Source organism: Panthera onca, chromosome C1 (assembly GCF_046562875.1).
Source record: "Panthera onca isolate mPanOnc1 chromosome C1, mPanOnc1 haplotype 2, whole genome shotgun sequence".
In the NCBI taxonomy this organism is placed as follows: domain Eukaryota; kingdom Metazoa; phylum Chordata; class Mammalia; order Carnivora; family Felidae; genus Panthera; species Panthera onca.
In genome coordinates this window covers 39,828,169-39,851,421 of record NC_138346.1, presented here as the reverse complement: position 1 = coordinate 39,851,421, position 23,253 = coordinate 39,828,169, and the positions used below count along the sequence as shown (strand labels likewise).

Sequence of the window (23,253 nt, the reverse complement as noted above, 5' to 3'; positions counted from 1 at the left end):
AATGAGAGGTAAACCATTTACATGTAATTCGTAATTCGGTACTCTGTCTTCCTCCCCAGGCTTTTGCAAATCATCTACACGGTTTTTATAGTTCAGGTGAGCTTCTTAATGAATCAAATGAGGTAGATAGAAAAAAGTAACCTTTTTAGAAAGTTCTGATTCTAAAATATTAGAAATCTCTTACCCTGACACATTCCTTGTATATAAAATGGACAGAAATAAAACCTACATTATAGTGATATTTTTGTAGCACTCTCCATTGTTTAACTCAGCGGGTGATTTTGGAGTAGGCCTTCAACTCATTTGCTGAGATTCCTTTTCCCAGTAGGAAAAGTAATATACTAGTTTGCAGCTCATTTACTGAACGTAGTAATTTTACTCTAAGCCCTGCCCTACTCAGAGTGGGTATACTTGATCATATATGAATGTTTGGGTAATTGTATAGAAGTGGGAGTAGCCATGGTCTATTTTCAAGTAGGTTTATCCTACAGTTTTATGTAGGTATATTTATAATATGTAACAATTAGTAACCGAACCAATTAGAATGGAAGTCTTTGATAACAGGCTGTCCTGTAGGTTTCCTGCTTAGCCAGGTCTTAACCCTTTCATTCCTGAAATGTGGGAGGTCTGGAGAGTCCTGGGAGAAAGGGCTGGTACAGGTACAGGCCATAGGGGAACTGGACTCAGAGCTGTGGCTGTTGAACAACTTGTATGGAGGTATCTGAATACATGATGAATCAGTTCAGCTGCACTTGTGTGAACCAGCTGAACAGTAGCCTTATATAACTAGAAAGCAGCGTGGGTACCCTAAAATATAAGGAATGTAAGTACTGTATTTTATTGATATTTAGAAGAAAGACATTACATATATTGTAAAAGTGCTCATAGTAATGTGGTCAATAAAATAATTATGAGTCTTAAAACATAAGGGTAATTGGGAAGCTTTTAGTGTTCTTGACCTAAAAGATGTACTATACTGCTTTTATGAAATCTAAGGACTTAACTTCTGATTATATGAGATCTAAGGACTTCAGAATAAATTTAGACCAATTTTCTTAACCATGAATCTGAGGAAAATGGTCATTTTCTCCCAGCTAGTGACTATGGTAAGACTTGAAGCAAGGACTCAGACTTAATCTCTTCCCTACATCTCAGGACTTCTCCTGTCTGTGAAACTGGCACTAGTGGGGTCAATGGATTGGCTTTCCCCAGACAAGAAAAAAGGGATATAAGAAACTTAGTACCTTGGCAGTCAGTAGGTGTTTATTAAGCACCCAAAAGATCTTCTTTGCAGAGATACAAAACAAAAAGAAAACCTTGCTTCACAGAGGTAAATATGCAGAATAGCAAGACATGTAGACATACTAACTGGGTTTCAATTCCAATTCTCCTGTCTGTGATCTTAAGCAAGTCACTTAGCTTCCTGTGCCTCAGTTTCCTGGGGTGGGATAATAATATCTACCTCACTGTGTTATGAGCATGAAATATATATGTAAAGCACTTAGTAACTGATCCATCGTAAGACTTGCTATTACTATTGATCACGGTTTTATGCACTCTGCTAGACATCAATAAAGCACCCCCAGAACTCATTCTATTAAACAGATCTGACTGGATGCAGAAACAGGCACACCAGACAGAATACAGATAAGCCTCACCATGAAGATTAAGTAACTGTAGGAAGCAGAGTAATAAAGCAAAGAGAAGGTGTCCAGAGCCACCTTTCAGGAAAATATGGGTTATGAATTGCTTAAGAAAAGGGGAGGAGACAATTCAGGTGGCAGGTATGCTGTGAGCAAAGGAATGGGAGCAAGAATGAGCACGAGGTAGGCAGGAGTCCGTGGAATTGCTTGGCTGGATCAGGAGTTTTTGCCGTTGGGTGTTAAGAAATAATCAGTGAATTAGGTAGTAGGAAGTGGTGGAAAAGCTTGGGAAGTTGCCAAAGTCTCAATAATTACTGTAAGTGTTGGACATGCTCTCTGAACTCAACTTTTTCTTTGAGGTTTGAAAGGCCTGCAGGAAGTGCGCTTGAGAATAAATTGTGGGGTGGAGAGCGAACTATGCAAAAGGTCTTGCGCTTAGCGCTAAATACGAGTTCCCTTTTGCCCTAAGAGACCGAAAGGTTATTTTAACAAAGGGGAGGGGTTAAGTTAGTGTAGATGTTTAACTCACGTACAGATAAACATCTTAATTTATCGATCTGAAACCTTTTGGCTAAAGCGTTTGCGCTTACAGTTTCCATTACTCATCCGCCTCCCCAGGGCTGCAGCAACCGACATGCAAAACCGGGATAAAAAGCGAGTGGTAAAGGGCGCTCCACGCATGCGTTAGAAGCCGCCCCAACTCCCCCGCAGCGTCCTTTCTTGGAACAAAACTACCGCGGAGCCACGGGGCTCCGCAGTTTGCGTAGACTCGAATTTCCTACTGCTCGCTCTGCCCGTGTGGAATCCCGAGAGTGGTGCAGTTCCCCTCCGCAAGTTGCGTTGTCCGAAGTGAATGGCTGGGTGGTGCGTGTACGCCCAGAGCGTAGCACCCATAGGCGGACGGGGTGCGGCTGCGCAGGGACCTGAGTGGGCCTTGTACGCCGGTAGCGTAGGGTGGTGTCTGACGCGCGGGCCTCCGCGACGCAGTTAGCGCAGCTGGCTTTGGTGAATACACGATTTGGTGCAGCCGGGGTTTGGTACCGAGCGGAGAGGAGATGCACACGGCACTCGAGTGTGAGGTAACTATAAAACCCCGATTTGTTTACATTCCCTCCCCCAGAACCGGCCCCATGCGCGGCGGAGACTGCGAGTCCCGGGACGGCGGGGGGGTAGAAAGGGAGACGAGAACCGGGGAGTCCGGGCTGGGTCCCTCGGGGATCCGGGCGCTGCAGTCGGCGGCGGCGGCGGCGGCGACGAGCCGGAGCGGAGCGCGCGGTGGGCTGCGCGTGGGGCGCCGCGGCTCCTCGTGTGCGCTCCGGACTGCCGCGGGGTTGGCGGCCGGGCAGCCTTCGTTCCGCGTGCGGGGCCCCGCGCCCGACCCAGCCTCCTGTTGAGGCCGGGGATTCGCGCGAGGAGTGGGGGAGTGACCGCTGGGCGGGCGGACGGCGGTTGGGGGGCTGCGCGCGGGCGGCCCGGGGGCCGAGGATGGCGTTGCCAGAGGAGGCGGGGACCCTAAGGCCGGAGGGTGGGAGGATCCGCAGTCAGGCCTTAGGGGGACTTGCGGCGGCGACGAATGCCTCGATTTTTCCTGTCCCGTCCTCCCCTCCGGTGGGGTCGGGCGAGGAGCCCCCGGGATGGAGCCTGGGCGCCGCTGTTAGCTGGAGGCTAACGGACGGTGGCGCCTCTGCTCCTGCCGCGGGAGGCCTCGTGGAGGCTTTCCTCCCCCACCAACCGAAAAGCCGAGGCGGGACGCGGGGGAGTTAACATCGAAGCCGGCTGGGGTCCCCGGAGCTGAGGCCTTAGGGTGGGGCTGAAGCTGCGTCGGTGGGGGGAGGCCGGGTGGGCCCGAAGGCGGCGTGGCGGCCCGGGCTTTGTTCCCGAAAGCCCTGCGGCGAGAGCGAAGTGGTCCCGGCTGGGGAAGTGGTAGCAGAACCGCCGCGGCCCCCGCCTGGCTTAGGGGTCTGCTCGGCTCGCTTTTCCCTTGGGATCCCCGAGCGCCCCAGCTAAGACGGGGCCCTGCGTGGGCGCGGGCGATGATGTGGAAAGTCTTCCCGTGGCTTGTGTAAAGCCCGGTTCACGTGGGAGCCTGTCCACATGGGCTTTTAGGAGTTGGGCGCGAGGAAGAAGCAATCAGCCACAGCAGCAGCCCTCCTCGGAAGGGTCGTTCCCTCAAGTCCCTGTAAAAGTGACATAAAGCACGTAGTTTTTTTAAAAGCACGTTGTATATACTGGTGGGGTGGTTTTTGTTTTGGTTTTGTTTTACTTTAATGTCTTTTACACTGTTGAGTGCTCTGGTTTTACCTTGAAATTGAGTCGTTCTCCATAGAGCAAAACTAGCATGTGACAGGTTTACGTAATTAAGAACAAATAATATACTGGAAAAGATGGAAATTTAGAATGTAGTTAATTGTAATGCACTGAAAATCTTAAGACTTTATGTACTTTTTTTTTTTTTTAAGGGACTTTCCTACAGATGTTGAGTATGAGTCACTTGTTCTAGATTTTGGGGAGTCCATACTAGACCACTCACATCCCTATACTCGCTGAATATTCCAGTAGGGAGAGAGAAAAAGTGTCAGTGACAAGTGGTATGAAGGAAATAAAACAATATACTGGAGGGATTTTTTTGTTTTGTTTTTTAATTGCTCGATTAGCCTCAGGATGATGATTTTTTAAATGTGGAGTATATAGGATTACAACAGAAACCAACTATATTGAAATAATCAAAATATTAAATATGATGAAGTAATCCATGCTTTAGTAGAGCATTAAATAGGAAGAGTAGTTTCAGGTCTAAAGCCTAATTTTAAACTAGGACTCAGTGGTCTTTAAAGGACTTAATGTGTATGATTTTTTTTTTTTTGGATAAACTATCAGGTACTGCATTTATTGTGGTTTTGCCTGCATTCATAACTGAAATAACTAAATTTCAGAGATTAAGATGAGAATAGTATTTTTTTATCCAGATTCACAAAACAATATTATACACAGACTTCTGGTGAACACCCCTGTGCAGGAGTGACTTTGGTGCTACTTTAAAATAAGAGCTTCTCTTAAGAGGTGTCAAATCAGTAACTCATGTGATGAGCTGTAATTGTTCTTCCCATTGCCAATTTATGTTCCACAGTTTACAAGCCAACATGTTTCTTCCCCTTTTTGAGCACCTGATTTTGAAGTACTTTTAGGAGGCTTCAAATTTGGTGTGCAAGTACTACTCTAGGGGTTTTTTTTTGTTTTTTTTTTTTAATGTTTTATTTTTGAGACAGAGACAGAGCATGAGCAGGGGAGGGGCAGAGAGAGGAGACACAGGCTCCAGGCTCTGAGCTGTCAGCACAGAGCCTGACATGGGGCTTGAACTAACTCACCACGAGATCATGACCCGAGCCTAAGTCGGATGCTTAACCTGCTGAGCCACCCAGGCGCCCCAAGGGTGTTTGTTTTTTTTTTTAACTGATTTATGGAGAATAGGATATAGGTGTTAGAGCAAGGGAAATTATTATAAATTATTATTAAAGGGAATTTACTTTGCTATTCACCTCCCTCAAGCTTTAGCCAGTATTGGAAAGAATTTAAGGCTTTGGAGTGAGACTTAACGATTCAAAACTATGACCCATTATTAACTAGTTTGGTTACTTTGAGCAAGCTGCTTTATCATAATCTTTTATCTATGAACTTGTGCTGAAAAAACCTACCTCATGGGTTTACTGTGACCTTTATAAATGACATTATGAAACAAAGAGCTGCAGAAAAACTTAGTTCGTTTTAACTTCTTTTCTACATACAAATGTTTCAGTTTTGCATTAGTTGAAGGACTGCTTTATGTCTTTAACTCTGATAACTTGGTTACCCCCAGAATGAGATTTAATGGTCTCTACTGGGCTTTTGCCAAGGATAGTTACCCTGTTGTTGTTGTTACTTATATGTAATAATCCATAGGTTTTTTTTTTTTTCTGCCTCTCAACATTTTTTTTTTAGCTTACAATTACATGTGTACATCTTGTTTTCCCTGCCTGACTAAATTTCTGACTTGGGCACATATTCCATAACTTTCTGTCACATAGTGCTCATGACACGTTATTCAGTGAATGCAAAGTTTGCTTGTCAACCTCTTTAATCAAGTTTAAAATTTTAATTGAATGTAACAAAATTTAAACTTAGTATTAGTCCAAGGAAATATTTTGGATAAAAATGTCATTCCTGGTCTCTGTAGTGCCTACTTCAATGGAAATGCCATGGGTTTTGCTTTTATCAAAAGGACATCAACACGAGTGCATTTTTTTTTTTTTTTTTTTTTGTCACTAGTGCATTTTAAATTGATACAAGATAAATTACCCGGTAGAAACTGGAAGTATAGGTATTCAAAACAGAAAGCTATCCTTTATCCTTTATAACAAATTTTATAACCCTATAAAGTCATCTCTCATTATACTATAATTCTCATTAAAAATATACTAACTTTAGCTTGGAGTTGACGTTAGAAGAATGCCCAGGCTGTCCCAACAGCTTGATGCTGCCGCCTAGTGTTTGATTTCCCTTGAAGTTTTCTTGAGCTTAGCTTCTTCACCTTCATCTTCTGAAATAAGATCTATTTAATTTAGAATTAGCTTCCTTAGTGCTAGATTATATGCAGACTACAGTGGGATTTCCTCCACCTGGTTAGTGTTGCTAATAAGATGGGCATGGTCATTTTGAATTGGTTAACTTGATTGCTTTTAGCTGCTAGTTTTACAAGGTGTATGTTATAGGTGTATTTTTGAAGTTAGCTTTGTATATGAATAACAGCAATTTTATTCGTCTAATCTGGGTTTATGGTGTGAAAAGTAATAGAAAAATTTGTTTTCTGGCTTAATTTAGTCCCATTTAGCTTTGTACTGCCTTGACTGTACTGAAAATAAAATTTGAGAATATTAAACACATGGTGAGTGTTTTTTTTTAATTCAGGTTTATTTTGAACTATGATTTAGAATGATTTCTGAAAAATCTCAAGGATCTGTAATAACCACAACATTTCCTGTAGTCCTATAAGGTTTCAAATTAGACCAGTTACCAGTATTCTCAACTACATTTTTCTTTTTCATTAATTTCTGTTTATAAGTTCTTTGAGTTGACCATGCAGTGATTTTTGAATTTTTTCCAAAGTAAGCAAATGTATTCTCAATAAAAAAGTTACTACACTCAGAATATTCAAAAATGTACTCAGGTATGAAGGCAATTTACAACTTAAATTGTGAGGTGTTAAATAACAACAGCATTGAAATTATTTCCAACTGTTTAAGAAACCATACTTAATGTTTAGACATGTTAAAACAATTCTATCAAATAGTGTCAAATTTTATTTTTCTATTAAAATGGTTTTTTTGGTTGATAATACAGGGATTGGATATTTAATAGGTTTTTAATACTTGATTTTTTCATGTTAAAAGATGTTATTAGGGGCACCTGGGTGGCTCCGTCTGTTGAGCGGCCAACATTGGCTCAGGTCATGATCTCGCGGTCCGTGAGTTCGAGCCCCGCGTCGGGTTCTGTGCTGACAGCTCGGAGCCTGGAGCCTGCTTCAGATTCTGTGTCTCCCTCTTTCTGATCCTCCTCTGCTCATGCTCTATCTCCCTCTCTCAAAAATAAGTAAACATTAAAAAAAAATTAAAAAGATGTTATTAAAATGGAGTGGTGGTGGTGGGTGGCAGTGGTTACAGGTTATTAGTATAGGGATAAAACCTAACATATTCAAGTATTTAAATTATTTTAACTAAGAGTTAGTGGTAGATGATTTTATAATTAGCTAATTTTATGATTGTATTTTATAATTATTCATTATATTGTAGATCTTTTACTGCTGAAAGGGAGATAGGAAGTAATACTTGTCCTTGCATTAACATTTCTAACAGCCATGTTTACACTTAATAATATGTACCCTACTTTTGGGGACCATCCATTCCATTCAAAAAAGAGGTTTTGGGGGATTAGAAAAGTAAATCAGAATGTTGTAGGAAGTATCTTTATCTTACTAATATAGTAAGATTATGTCATGGGACCAGAAATAATAAGAATTACTATGAACTACATATGGAAGAGTTATTTTTAATCCTGTAGTGATTAAGACTTGTCTGCCATTGATCACTTCAGTTTCTAGATTTATTTTCATTCATAAGAAATTAGGAAACCTAAATGGTCTTCAGTTGTAGTAATCATGAAGATATATGTCCCACTGTCCCATTACTTTAATGTCTGCAAATAAAAAATAGTTTCAGTGCCCTCACACCCATAAGCTTTTTTCTGATTATTTCACTTTACATATTCTGTGAATTTTTGAGTTTTAAACTAGTGGTTTCCCCTACAGCTGTCTGCTGAATTTGTAATTTAAAAAAATGTATAGATTAAGTCAAGTGTCAACAAGCTATGGCCCACGCACCAAATTAGCCTGCTTTTGTAAATTAAAGATTATTGGAAAACAGCCTCTTCATTCACTTAACGTATTGTGTATGGCTGCTTTTGTGTCAAAATGGCAGAATCGTGTACTGAAGAGTCTGCACTGCCCGCAATACCTAAAATGTTAATTATTTGAATAGCTTTTTTAAGTCTGCCAGCCCCTGGATCCAGTTCTTAATGTTGTGTAATTATTTGATGTGTTGCTGTTATTTAAAATAGTTAAATTTTCCTAGAACCTATGTGACTTAAAAACTGGTAGGAAGGCATTCGAATAGAAATTTGTAGGTAATGATGTGAGTTCTCATGTGTTTTTAACCTAAATAGTACAAATGCTTTTTGTTTCTTGTCCTTGCCATGTTTCCTCCATATGAGGATTAGCGCCTTATGTTTGGCGTTGGAATATGAAGCCTTTGGCCGTCAACCTTGGGTTACCACCTAATTCTGTCAACCGTTTCTTAGGTAGCATCTCTTGCAGTTTACCTTCTCTAATTTAAAAGGTGATAGTGTCTTCCTTGTATCTCCTTCAGAACAGAAAATGTGCCGTACTGATTTTTATGCCTTAACTCTTTTTTCTCCTCTCCCCTCCTGCCTCTGATAAAGTAACTTTACTTATTGTATACTTATAGGCCTGTGAACAAATGTTTTGGTATAATAACTCTGAAGATGAATCATTACTTTATTCTGATTATATGCAAAGAAGTATACTTTGTGCTATGTGGTTGTTTTTTTTTTTTTTTATTTTGAGAGAGAGAGTGTGTGCTCACATGCGTGTGCTGAGGAGTGGCAGAGAGAGAGAGAGAGAGAATGAGAGAGAGAATCTTAAGCAGACTCTATGTCCAATAGGGAGTCCGATGCAGGGCTGGATCCCATGACCCTGGGAACATGACCTGAGCCGAAATCAAGAGACAGGCGCTCAACCAGTTGAGCCACGCAGGCACACCTGCGCTATGTTGTAGAGGAACAGAACCTTTTGATGGAGGCGGCTGTGGAGAGATTGATTTTATATGCCTTATCAAGATATATAGAATAATATGAGTAGGTATTACATTATGAAACAATGAGATCAGTAAAACAATGTTAGAAAAACATATCTTGTGTAATTGTAATGTTTATTACGTGACTGTAAAATTATATAAAAATGTAGAAAAATTAGGTAGTATATATTCTGTATATTATAAAGTAGTGAGATCATGTTTTCCATTCTAGTGTATCTTTTTTAGTGTAGAATTTCAACTGACTTCATAACTTGTTAATGTTTGGAACACACTTTTTAAGATGTTTGTTTTAAGTTAGGATACTCTTAATTATTTTCAAATGAAGTGCCAGTGTAAATAGAAAGTTTATTTTCAAGAAAATAATCATACCAATCTAATAAAAATGAGGAAGGAAGTCAGAAAGATCTGCTAAAATCAAATAATTGTAAGATTTTGGGAAAAAGGTGCTCTTTAAATTCAGTGTAGGGGTACCTGTGCCGCTCAGTCAGTTAAGTGTCTGACTTCAACTCAGGCCATGATCTCACGGTTCGTGGATTTGAGCCCCAAGTCGGGCTCTGCTGACAGCTGTGAGCCTGGAGCCTGCTTCAGATTCTGTGTCTCCCTCTCTCTCTCTGCCCCTCCCCTGCTCGTGTCCTGTCTCTCAAAAATAAACCAACATTAAAAATATTTAAAATAAATTCACTGTGATATGTAATTTAATTTACAATTTACAAAACAAACATAGCTTTTCCTAGGAAGATTTTTGCCTAAATACAAGTACTTGAAAATTTATTGAAGATAAAATATAAACTTTCTTAGTTAACAAATAAGTGTATGAATATTATATGTTAGTTCACTTGATGTTTTTTCCCTAAAAAAGAAACAAATTTAGGGGTCATGTTAATTTTAATTGTAGGTGTTTTGTTTTGTTTTGTTTTAAGGAAGAAAATACTAAAAATAGAAAAAAAACTTCTTAAATTTTAGAAACCATTGAAGAAATTGAAAAAAATTCGTAAGTTTCATTGCATGTATATGAAAACATCTATACAGGAAAGGGAAAACATTGTAATCAAATAAAAAGACACTGCACAGAACTGAAGATATTTTTTTGTAGAATATATGACCAAGTCATATTATTTAAAAGCTCGTATATGTTGGTAAGAATATTGAGACACCAGGAATAATTATAAAGTATAGATAAAAATAAGGCAAAATCTTTTATTCCAAAATTAATAGTACCAAGTACTAAAGAGAATGCAATGATCATACTGCTGGTGGCAGTATAACCAAACTTAATTTCTCTAGAAACCAATTTGGAAATATGTAACAAGACCTGAAAAGTGTTAACATTTTTTTGGTAGTCTTTCCCTACATCTTGGAATTGCCCAAGCAAGTAACCAAAATTAATAGCACAAATTGAAATTATAATGATTGCGTATTGTGATTAAAACTCTACAAACAAATGCTTGTGAAACTCTTGAAACTGTAAGTAACTCATTTTCTTCCACATGTGACAAAATGTGATTTTGTTAACAAAAGCTTAAGATTTATAATTGCTGGCTTTTATTTTTAGGTTTTTTTTTTTTTTTCCTTTTTTCTTCTTCCCCAGTGACTAATTGCACCTTGAGTGATTGCAATTCGGTTTATTTAAGCATATTTTTAGTTTTATTCAGTCAAAGTTTTACGTGAATATAAAGTATTAAATAGTCTGTGAGGATTTTAGGGAAAAGGATAAATAAATCAGTCCCTTGTCTTCCTTCTTTTACATTCTTCTGCCTAGAGAGACAAGGGACTTCTTTCGTTTCATTAGTTGATTATCTTGCTAATTCACTGCTATGTCTCCAATGTGTCCATTAATTCTTGTTGATTTTCAATTTAAGTCATTTGTTTAGTGAAGGATGAGGATTTAGCACTCTTCCTCCCCTCTATGTACCTTCTCCCATTTTCTATATCCCTTTTTTTTCAGTGCAATTATCCTGTAATTTTGATTTAGAACATTTATATTTTAATGACTATAAATTTTATAATACACAGCTATTACAATAAACTTATTTTTTCTTTTCTGCACAACTATGTTTTCCTGGCATTATTATTAATTTCTTTCTTTTTTTTTTTTCCTATGTGCCTGTATGTCACAAAATCTTTCTCAGCTCTGTATCTAAATGTAGCTTTGTAAGAAAGGGAATGTGCCCTAGGATGACTGTTTATAGAATGATTTGTAGTTTTCTTATATGTTGGACATTGTTAAACCTGATAATAAAGATGGATTGATAATTGATAATGAAATCGGTACTTTGCTACTAAAATTAATATCTTCAGTATTTGAATTGCATTTTTGTTAAGATTTTATTAAATGACAGAACTGAATCTTCACTTTGTTCAACAATTAAAAGGACCTTGATGGCTTAAAATAACTAGAAGCACACCTAAAATCACACAGAAAGCTTCCATGGTGGGGATGAAATAGCCTGCGCCGTCAGCATCATTAAAAAATGTTATAAAAAAATGTAAGAAAAAATGTTGTAAAAAGATTGCCCTGGACATTCTGTGTGTTTTTTTTGTTTTTGTTTTTGTTTTTGTTTTTTCCTGTCTTCATGGAAAGGAAGGATTATTTTATTGGCATTGCTTATGGATAACAAGCTGGTGCAAAATAAAGGACATGTAACAGTGATACAAAGGAAGAGTCAAGATGAATGTGGTGATAAAAATTTGAGAGTGGCAATAACTATTCTTAGAATGAAGGCAACTGCCAGTGGTGATGAGTCAATTAGGTGTGTGTGCCTCATTCAGGTCCTAAGGTTAACACTCTACATCCTCTTCATGCTGCATGTTATGTTGGTTTATATGCATTTGGAGTGAAAGCGGTTGAAGTCCGTTTACTTCAAGGGTAACTAAAATCATAAACATTTTGGTAGCTTCAAAAGGCATCACGGTATTTTGTGACTGGTAAAGGCCATTACATTTACTAATGTCAGATCAAATATTTGTTCTTTGTATTCACAAGCAGCAGAACAGACACAGGAGTATCATAGGTGGCTTTCAACAGCATGGTTCCAGGCTCCCTGTAATGAAAACTTGAAAAGCAGAGACTTGAGATAGACTTGTTTTGACATCAGTGAGAAAATGTAGGTTTGCACATGAATGCTTAAATACAATAAAGACGGATTTGATATGTTGATGCCTGGTTTGGTACATTGAATGAAGGCTCAAATATATTTTTTTTTAATTTTTAATGTTTATTTTTGAAAGAGAGTGTGAGTGGGGGAGGGGCAGAAAGAGAGAGAGACACAGAATCTGAAGCAGGTTCCAGGCTCTGAGGTGTCAGCACAGAGCCCAACATGGGGCTCAAAGTCACGAACTGTGAGATCATGACTGGAGCAGAAGTCAGACGCTTAACTACTGAGGCACTCAGGCACTCCAAGGCTCAAATATTTTTATTCTTTCTCTCTTGGTAAAAGTTATTGAAATGGTAGCAGCACTGAATTATGCCCAAGCTCAATTATAGCATGCATCTAACTTTTTGTATGTATGAATCTTAGTGGAAATATCAAGAGATTGTTGGAACTGTGCTATTTTGGGAAGAGCTACATTGGCATTCCAAACTAAAACTATGGCATTAGTAGGTTAGGTATCTGGTGAAGGGAGGAATGAAAAACAAACCTTGAAGCTAGGACGATTTTGCTCTTCCTGTTGAGAACTCATTACTGAAGTAGATTTATACCTTGAGAAGTTATTTTTTTCTTCTGCCTTGAAAAGTTTCATGATGTCAATGAAACTGGTATGTTGTGATGATTCTTTACTACTCAGGTTCTAGTGAATTGGGTGCCTCTTGTAATCTTGAATTGGTCTTGGATGTACTAATGCTGCGTGTGCTCTTGAATATTTTTGCACTTGATCTTAGCCAAAAGGCCGAGAAGCGGTTAAATATTTTTGATAGCACTCTTTAAAGGAATCAAAACAAAGGGACTTTTTCTCCCTGCTTATATACTTTATGAAAGTTAAGTGAAAGATACAGAGTCACATCTAGTGGTAGTAACACTGTAGGTTAATGTGCTTAATTGTTTTACAAATTTATATATACTTGTTTTACAACCTTTTATATGCATTAGTTCAATTGATGGATAAATGTAGGTGCTTTCCCCCATTTTGCAGATTAGAAACAGTGACAGTACTGGGATGACTTTAGAGGCAAAGGTTTCTGGCCCCTGGTTCTTTACTATGTACAAAAACATTATTCAACGGGAGTATAGCAGAAATGTGACTTAAAACTGGATCCTTGTTATATTACTGTTAATGCTACTTGCACTTAAATAGCATTTAACATCAGTGAAATGAAAAACGTTTAGAGGTCTTACCACTTAAAAAAAAATACACATTTTACTTGGTTGTCATAATTACTGTGAAATAGAACAGGAATTAATATCCCCACTCTTTAAATGGTAATTAGACTTACAGAGGTTAAGTAATTTGCCCAGCAACTCATAGCAAGTGAGTTGGCAGAGCCAGATCTCTATTTTTGACTCCTAGAGTTGTGTTTCTGCAGTATGCTAACAGTCTCATTGCTTCTCAGCCATTTTGTGTGTACTGCTGTTGAATCACAGAGGGAAACTAAATTGTTATCTGACTACCAGTATTGATAAAGATTAATAAAGTCATTCAGTGGTATAAGTGTCAGTTCGTGTGATTCAAGATAAAAATAAAACTAATTTCTGCCATTATTTAAAGAAGTCCTGTAATGAAACCCGTAAAAAAAAAAAAAAAAAAAAAAATGAAGTCCTTTATAAAATTGAGATACCATGTACATTTATTAAGTGGATTTTCACATTGTTAACTTTAAAGCATGATAAATTTATATAATCCAGGTTGGGTGTTTTAGTGATTTTTCTTTTGTTTTCTCCTTCATCGATCTTCAAAATACCAATCTAGAGCATTGAAATGGCTAGTTTTAAAACCTTGCTAAGCAATTTATAGTATTTTTCTTATTATTTTGTGATTGTGTTGTGTGCGTATGTATGAGAGAACAAACAGATACAGATCAAAACTTTGGATTCTTTCATTTGGTTTTCATTTTTCTTTTAAAAAATACCAGCTTGAGTATTTTTTTTTTTTTGAGTATTTTTTTTAAGTCAAATGTTGAGTGATCATACACAGGATATACTACATTAGTTGGCCTTTCCAGTAACAGCAACCTATTGTTGCCAATAGAATTATTTTAGTGTTTATTAGTTATTTTTCTTATGTCAAGCAATCATTTTGTTAACTAATCTATTGATCATCTTATTGACTTTGTAATATTAACTGTAAGTAATAGACAATTTGTTTTCCCTTTAAAAGTGTTCTGGTAGGATACACTGGTAATTATCTCAGTGTTCTCTACGTTATTTTAAAATTTTTTTTTTTTTTAACGTTTATTTATTTTTGAGACAGAGAGAGACAGAGCATGAACGGGGGAGGGTCAGAGAGAGGGAGACACAGAATCTGAAACAGGCTCCAGGCTCCGAGCTGTCAGCACAGAGCCCGACGCGGGGCTTGAACTCACGGACCGTGAGATCATGACTTGAGCCGAAGTCGGCCGCTTAACTGACTGAGCCACCCAGGCGCCCCTCTACGTTATTTTAAAATATGCTGATGTTGTACAGAGTCCTAGACATTCAAGTTAGAGGACTATCACAAACTTGAACTATCACCTTGATCATGTTGTATATCTTCTCTGGGTCTTAGATTTCTGTGTGTAAAATAAGACTGTTTAGCTAGTATACTTAAGTATCTTTTTATCTTAAAGTTTCTATGGTTCTGTTATGTCTGCCTATATGAAATAAAGTTAATTGTCTTTAGACAAAATATCTATAGAAATATAATGTTAGCAATTAGTATATATTTCAGAGTTTGTTCTTGATATAGGTGTTTTATTTAAAAATTTAAAAGGTTGTAATTTGGCACTTTATTCAGGAAAAATTATAATTGAAAGCCTATAATTAAAGATGTTTGTAAGCTTTTATAAAAGAGCTTGGTATGGAGATTATCAGCCCTAATTACTTATGTTTCTTTTAAGTGTAGTCATACAGTGTTTTTGTTTTTTTTTAATATATGAAATTTATTGTCAAATTGGTTTCCATACAATACCCTAGTCATATAGTTTGTTAAGTAAGATCCTTTGGTTACCAATAATACCTTTTTTCTTTGTGGTTAAGAAATGGATTTTCTCTTACATTATTTTTAAGTGCATGTGACACTGGTAAAATTAGGTCTATAGTTTAAGTTATGTAAGTATCAGTATATTGGTTTTGAAAATGTACTGTTATTATATATTCATTGGGAAAAATCAAGTGAACAGTGCATGGAAACTGAACTGTTTTTATAACCTATTATCTTAAATTATTTTAAAATAAGTTAAAAAATAAATTTGTCTCTGGAGATGTTTAAATATAGGTCTGTTTCTACAAGCTGTATATTGAGGATTTTACTAATTGGAAATTGAAATACACTTTTTTTTTAAGGTTTTATTTTTAAGTAAATTATATAGCCAACATGGGGCTTGAACTCACAACCTCCATAGCAAAGGTTGTGCGCTCCACCCACTGAGCCGGCCAAGCGCCCCTGAAGTATATAGTCTTTATATATACTTTACATAAGGATTTTTAAAAAGTATATATACTTTACATAAGGATTAAAAATTGTTTTCTCTCAAATAAAACATAGCTCCAGCAAAGTACCCAAATGTTAAGTATAAACTTTGACAAATTTTCATGAAGTGAACACACCCATGTAACCAGCACCTAAGAAATAGAGCATTAACAGCAGCCCAGAATTCCCCTCATGACTTCTCCCTGCCACTTCCCATACCGAATTACAACCACTACCTTCACTAAATATATAGTTCTGATGCTAATGTTGAAATATTAGTGACTTTTACAGAAAAATATTGGTAGATCTCATTTTTATTTGCATTTAAAGCAAAATATTTCCATGAGAAATTATATAATTGATTAGCACAGTGATTGTTATTTAATTGTGAATTAACCTGAGCCTTACTATAGAAATTATACAATGATGGAATATTTAAACTTTTAACCAATCATATACTGGAAATCAGTAACAGAAGATGAAATGAAAATTGAACGTGTAATGGCAACTGCTCGCTGTTCAGAATCCATTCATCCTTTCTGGTGCAGTAGGATCATTCATAGATGTCTTACCCAGAAGGCTCGGGTAAACAACTAGATATATTTGCTGAAGTGGAAAACTAACACATTGTCAATGCACAGAAACTTAGAAAACTCCAAAACACACAAAAAAAGAGGCAATAGAATATCTTGGCTTGGGCAAAGCTCAGTCCTACAAAGGCCAGTACTTAGGGTTGAATGATAAATGGACTTAGGCGACATATCCTCCATTCCTGTCTTGACAGAAAGGATCCTCTTTTTGCTGTGGTTAGAAAAGGATCCTTAACCTCCATGGAATGCTTGAGAAACTCCTGGATAAGTTGTGGTTGAGGCTATATGTGCCAGTCTCCTTAGAGCTGATTGAGGCCATGTGACTAAGTTCTTGCTATTGGAGTATTAGAAGTGATACATGCAATGTCTGCTTCATTTGCTGCTTAAGAAGAAATTTCTGTACCTGGACTTCACTTTTTTCTGTTTTACTAATGATTGGAATAGCACTCATGTAAGGCTGATGTATCTGATTGATTGGAGTGGAGGTGCTCACAGACCTGGAGCAGTCATCTTGGACTGTTTTGTTGTTGTTGTTGTTTAATTTGTTTATTTGGGGCGGGGGGGGGGGGTAGAGGCTTCACGCAAGTGGGGAGAGGGGCAGAGAACAAGCAGGGAGGGAGAGAATCCTAAGCAGGCTCCACGCTGTCAGCACAGAGCCCAGCACGGCACTCAAGATCCCATGAACTGTGAGATCATGACTTAAGCCAAAATCAAGAGTTGGACGCTTAACCGACTGAGCCATCCAGGTGCCCTGTGTTGGACTGTTTTTGACGGAGAAATAAACTTGAGTGTTTCTTAAGCCATTGCCCTTTTGGGAGAGGTTCTTTGCAGTAGCTGTTTGGTCTATGCTAACTAATTCATACTTCATCCAAATGACTCTCAAAGCACACATTTGCTGTAGCAGTTCTGAACTAAAGTTGGAAAGTTTATGAATGATTTAAACACATAACAGGTTTAAAATTACATGTCACTCATGTGCTTGCATTCCTATGATCTCTTACATGTAAATAATTAGAGGAGTCAAGATATTTAGAATTCTTGGCAATAAATAGAGTACTATACATTTAAAACATGACAAATGAAAATTTAAATCTCACATAGACCATCTGGTTTTTGTGTTTCATGTGAAACTGGTAACCAAAGAGTTAATGGGACTAGCAAGCACAGCTGCAGCTTTTACCCAGACCTTTTATTTTGTTTGTCTTTAAATATCCCTGACTCTCCTCTTTGAGGGAGGCAGATTTGAGCCTTCCTCTCTTGTCGCCTTGTCTCCTTGTTTGACTGCCTTTCAAATAAACCCTTTCCTGGCTGTATACTCAGTGTCTCAGTGATTGGCTTTGCTGTGCATTGGGCATATGAACTTGGGTTCAGTTACAAATTTGGCAAGCCAACCGGGTGCTCTTTGCCTCTGGTTTGTTGGTCCCCAGTCAGTAATAGAAGTCTGATGACAAGTCCAAACAGCTGCCTTGGCTCTTTTTCCTGGGGACCATCCCCAGAACCCCACCCCAACAGGGCACCATTGACTTTTGGTGCTTAATTTAGCCCTTGTGGCAAGGAAACCATTTTTGGTTTGGACGGATGTCTGTTGGTAAGTGCTTCATGTGCCATGCTTGGCCTGTGAGCTTATTTCTTCCTTCTCTTTGGTTTGGCTTCAGTATTTTTCTCTCATTTGATTACCTCCAAGTAGGGAGTTTTGGTTCTCTTAACCTTTTCTTGCTTAAAGAATGGCTAACTAGGAAGTCATTTGGTTCTGTTGGTGAAGCCTTACTTTTGAGGAGGAACCAGTGCTCACAGAGGTACCATGGACTTCATTTGATTTGTTTGTTGCTGCAGCTTTTGGTATCTTTGGACAAAACTGGCCATATTCTAATTGGAAAATGGGAAATGACAACTCATTTCCCACATATAGACCTTTGGGTTGTAGTCTCCAAAATTGGGCAATGTTTACTTATGAATCTATGGAAAGAAAAAAAATCATCTTTTTGTAACACTGCTTGGCCACAATATTTATTTGACTCCAGAGAAAATGATTAATTAATGGACCCATAAATTATAATACCATCTTCCAATTAGATTTGTTTTTGTGTGTGTGTGGGTTTTTTTATTTTAAGTTTATTTTGAGAGCGAGAGAGAGAGAGTACATGGGTGAAGGAGGGGTGGAGAGAGAGGGAGAGACTCCCAAGCAGGTTCCACATTGTCAGCATGGAGCCTCACTCAGGGCCAGTCCCATGAGTTGTGAGATCATGATCTGAGCCAAAACAAAGAGTTGGATGCTCAATGAGTCTTAATGTGGAAGTACCCCATATTTGGAATTGGTTTTTCTATCTGTTAGAAATAAGTTTTTTAGATTTATGGTCTAAATTTTTAAACAGAGGTTTTTCTTTATCTTCAAACTGCCTACAAAAAACCCTCTGTATTTGCCTTTAGAATCTCGTTGCCGCCTTGGCTAAATAGATAAGTTTTGTGATGATCTGTGATCCTATTTAAAAAACCAGTTTTTTAATGTTTATTTTTGAGAGGTATACAAAGTGCAAGCAGGGGAAGGGCAGAGAAAGAGGGAGACACAGAATCTGAAGCAGACACCAGGCTCTGAGCTGTCAGCACAGAGCCCTACGTGGGGCTCAAACCCACGAACTGTGAGATCATGGCCTGAGCTGAAGTTGGTTGCTTAACCGACTGAGCCACCCAGGTGCCCCAGATCTGTAATCCTATTTTAAGCGTCTTCTTTAAAACCTGATATTTCTATTTTCCCAAATTCAAGTAATTACCTTCCTTCCCTTCCCTTCCTTTCCCTTCCTTTCCTTTTTTCTTTTCTTTCAGAGAGAGTGCATGTGCCTGCGAGTAGGGGAGTGGGGGGGTGGGGGAAGAGAGAGAGAGAGAGAGAGAGAGAGAGAGAAAGAATCCCAAGCAGGCTTCACACTCGGCACAGAGCCTGATGCAGGGCTCAGTCTCACAAACTGAGATTATGACCTGAGCCAGAATCAAGAGTCAGATGCTCAACTGACTGAGCCACCCAGGTGCCCCCCCCCCCCCCCCGCCCCGATTCAACTTCTAAATGAAGTCTTTTTGACTAATGAGTCTAGTTTATTTGGTATATCAAAGTACATGAGAAGCATTATCAAAGAAGATGATAAACCTTCTTAGGTTATATTGTATAGGTAAATGCTATAGCTGTTCCAGAAATTATGTAAAATTCCTAGTGAATGTTTTCATATATCCTCATATAATGTCATCACTTGTAATTTTAATTACCGAAGTGTCCCAGAATTTCCTTGTTAATTGCATTGTAATGACAAATACCTGATACCTTTAAGAGATCATAAAATTAAACCAAGAATTCCCAGAACTAGTGAGAAAACTGCATTGTTTTTTGTGGAGATGAGGGTGACTTTAGAGAGAAGTTATGTTTCAGTAGTGCACCTTGGTGGATGTTAGATTCCAATTCTGATTAAATATCTTTGTTGTTTTCCTATAAAACTGGTCTGGATCCTGAATTCTTCTGTTTTTCTCAAATGTCTGGCTAAGACCCTCCAAACTAACATTTCTAATTTTCTCCTTTTCTCTTCACTTGGAATCATTGAGAACTAAAACTGCCCTTTTTTTCCGAAGCCCTGCAAACTGAAGCTAGACACTTTGAGGTATACTTCAGAGAAAATTGCCACAACAGCTCATGTTTAGACAGTCTTCATGCCTGTTACTGTATGGGCCACTCAGATCACCAGAGATATACAGATAATTGAGCAAGTTTATTCCAGCTGTCCTCATTTGACAGATCTGCTGTTGGAACATCCAGATCTTAAGATGTTCACAGAAGCAGTTTTATGGATCAAGGATAAAGAAGAACACTGGATGCAGTGGTAACCTATCAGCTATTATTCATTGCCAAGATCACCAGAAATTAGACTGCTTGATTGCTCAAGGGAACAGGTGGGCCTATCAAGCTGCCAAGCTGGCACCTCAGAAAGATTCCAAAACCCTCTGTAATGGCTTTAGTACGAGACATAGACTTAACTAAGTATCAACCCCAGTACTCTTCTGAAGACCTAAAAGAGGTGGAGAATGGGATTTTGGACACATTACTGGCATTAAAGCCAGCTGGAAATACAATGAACAGGAGATAATCCTTATCCCAGAACATCTCATGGAAAAAACAGTCATATTCACCAAAACACCCCACATGGGTGAGATTGTTACTTTTCAGTGGATCCAGAAGTACATTGTGGGTCCCAATCTTTAGAGAACCATCAAAAAGTCCAAAATGTGACATTTGTGATGAAAACAATCATAAGACTGGGCCCCCACCATTTCTAAAAGGTGTACCACTTAAGAGTTATCAAACCTAAAGAAGACTGGCAGGTAGACTTTACTATGATACTACAAACAACAAGTGATTTTTGATATTTGCTAATATTTGTAGGCATCTTTTACAAGTTGAGTTGAACTTTTCCATGCCATTCAGAGAAGGCATCGGAAGTTATCAAAACACTGCTAAACAAAATCGTCTCTAGATTTGGATTGCTGCTAACAATTTAGAGCGACAATGGAGTGGTATTTGTGGTGAAAGTCACATAAGCAGTGTCCAGTGCCCTGGGCATTAAATAATGAAAATTACATGCTTCATGCAGAAACAAAAAATTAGCTGGGAAAACAGAAAAATGAACCATATGCTTAAAAGAACCTTGGCAAAAATTTGCAGAGAAACCAATTCAACTTGGGGGAAAAAGTCTTGTGGGTTGCCCTGCTTTGGGTAAGAGTGGCCCCTAGCAATAAGCTTGGCTTAAGCCCCTATGAAATGTTGTATGGAAGACCCTTTCTACATCCTTTTTATGACTTAAGAGTTCCTGATGGGAACACTATGGATACTATCAGGTATGTTCAATATTTGGGAAATACTTAACCGATATACATAAGTTTGCTTCCAGCAGGTTGATGTGTACCCCACAGATGTTCACTTATACCACGTGATACCTGGAGACTTGGTGTTATTAAAGAGAAGCACTCAGAGGACCTTGTTGGACAGGACCTTCTGCAGTGCTGTTGACCATCCATTCTTCAGTGAAACTAAAGGGAGTTAAGCCATGTATTTATCACTCAAGTGAAGCTGGTTCCATAAGAATCCACAGGTTCCCTATACCCTGTTGGCAAGGAGAACATTGAAAAGAACGCTCCTTGGATCAGTGAGCCTCTGAAAGACCTAAAACTACTAGTTAGGACATTTGGTTATCAATATTTTGTATTTTCAAGTGTTTGCAACCTCTCAAGCTTGGAAAGATAATTCCACCATTAGGATTTCTCCGACGTTAGTCAAGGCTGGCAGTCTTTCTCACTGTTGGATATACCATCCTGAACCCAGCACAGAGTACCACCACAGCAACCCAGTAATAATGCCTATAACTAACCTTTCTTTGCTCCTTTCATGTAATTTGACGCTCTCCATCAACTTAGAGTCAGGTTCATCAAGTCATTCAATTAACCATACTTCTTGGTTTCAAATGATACCTCCAGTGAGTCTGCAGAATGAAATTATTAATCCTCCTGAATTAACAGGAGTGCTTTGTGCATCCCTAGGTTACAATTTGTATGTGGATAGGAATATGTTGCTAAGGGAACCAAAGTACAAAAAGTCTTGGTAATGCAGAATGTTGGGTTTCAGTTGGAATGTTGGAACTAAAGAATATTTCTAAATGAGTGCGGAAAGGTTCTAGTCTACTAACTCCGGTCTTTGCCACATTTCAGTTAGAAATAACTAGAGTGGTCATGGTCCTAGTTCCCTTGAGAACGAGGAATGGTAAAAAGACAATGGGGTTGAAACAAGTAACCATAGGTTAACAGGACTAGTAAGTGCAGCTGCAGCTTTTTACCCAGACCTTTTTTTGTTTGCCTTTAAACATCCCTGAATGAGGCTTGCTCTCCCATCTTCTTGTCTCCTTGTTTGCTTCTCAAATAAACCCTTTCCTTGCTGTATACTTGTTGTTTCAGTGATTGGCTCTGCTGTGCTTTGGGCATAGGAGCTTGTCTAGCGACACATGGAGTCATTTATTTGATGTTGCCTGATCAGAATACATGTAGGTTTTATTCCCACCACTGGTACCTGTTGACAGAGATCATATGCACTGAATAAACCACAAGACATTTACATATCTGATGAATGGAGCAACGTTGACTAAAAGTGTCCTCTTTCACTAGCATCTTCTAGTGGAAAATCAAAGTAAACTGCAGGGAGTATAACTGTCCTCTTTCTGCTTAACAGTGATTGTCTTCATTACTCATGCCTTTTCATTAGTGCACAAGTAAAATTAATATATTTTAAATGGTGATTTTATCCATGAGACTATATAAGAAACTGATGTGTTTGGATTAAAAAATAAAAAATCAAACTTAATGTAGTTTGGCAGTTAAAAAACATTATAGGCTAATTGTTCTTTAAAATTCTTAAGCCACATCTGTCACATAATTCTATCTAATTTATTTGGGAAACTGTAACATTCATTTGACTGAAGTATCATATTAAATAAATGGGAATGTTTGATTTATTTATATTGATTGTAGTTCTCAAGCCTTAGCCATCTGACTCATTGACTGGATAAAACATTGCTGATCCCTACCTTCAGAGTTCCTGATTGAGTAGGTCTGTGTAGGGTGCAAGGATTAACATTTCTAACAAGTTCCAAGGTGACCGTGATGCTACTTCTGCTCCTACAACCATACTTTGGTTACATGGAGAGAAGTTATGTGAAATCCTTTCAAACTTAAGACTACATTGAAGAATATTACCTGAATCCCATTATGCTCCTCTAACAAAAGTAAGTGTTTTGTGACCGTGTTTCAGGCCCCCTCCTCCCTTCTTAAGAAATAAAACTGCAGATGCAGTGCAGTGCATTTGACTCCCCTCCTCTTCCTGAAAAGTAACCATTCCAGAGTGTAATCATCCCCATGATAGGTTCTTGCTACCTGTATATATACACGCTAAAAGTAAGATGTTCTGCATGTTTTTAA

General features: G+C 38.2%; 1 protein-coding gene across 4 annotated transcripts in view; it reads left to right on the top strand.

The window, feature by feature from the left end:
- SLC39A10 (solute carrier family 39 member 10) overlaps positions 1–23,253 on the top strand; it is a 144,981-nt gene that overhangs the window by 75,210 nt on the left and 46,518 nt on the right. Inside the window, exon 1 of one of the 4 annotated variants that reach the window (XM_060622740.3) lies at positions 2,612–2,722. The exons of 2 other annotated variants lie outside the window; for them this stretch is intronic. The gene's annotated coding sequence lies outside the window, so the exon portion shown is untranslated. Of the gene's footprint in view, positions 1–2,611; positions 2,723–2,809; positions 2,919–23,253 lie in introns of those variants that run through there. One more of the 4 variants, XM_060622739.3, reaches the window with a different exon arrangement.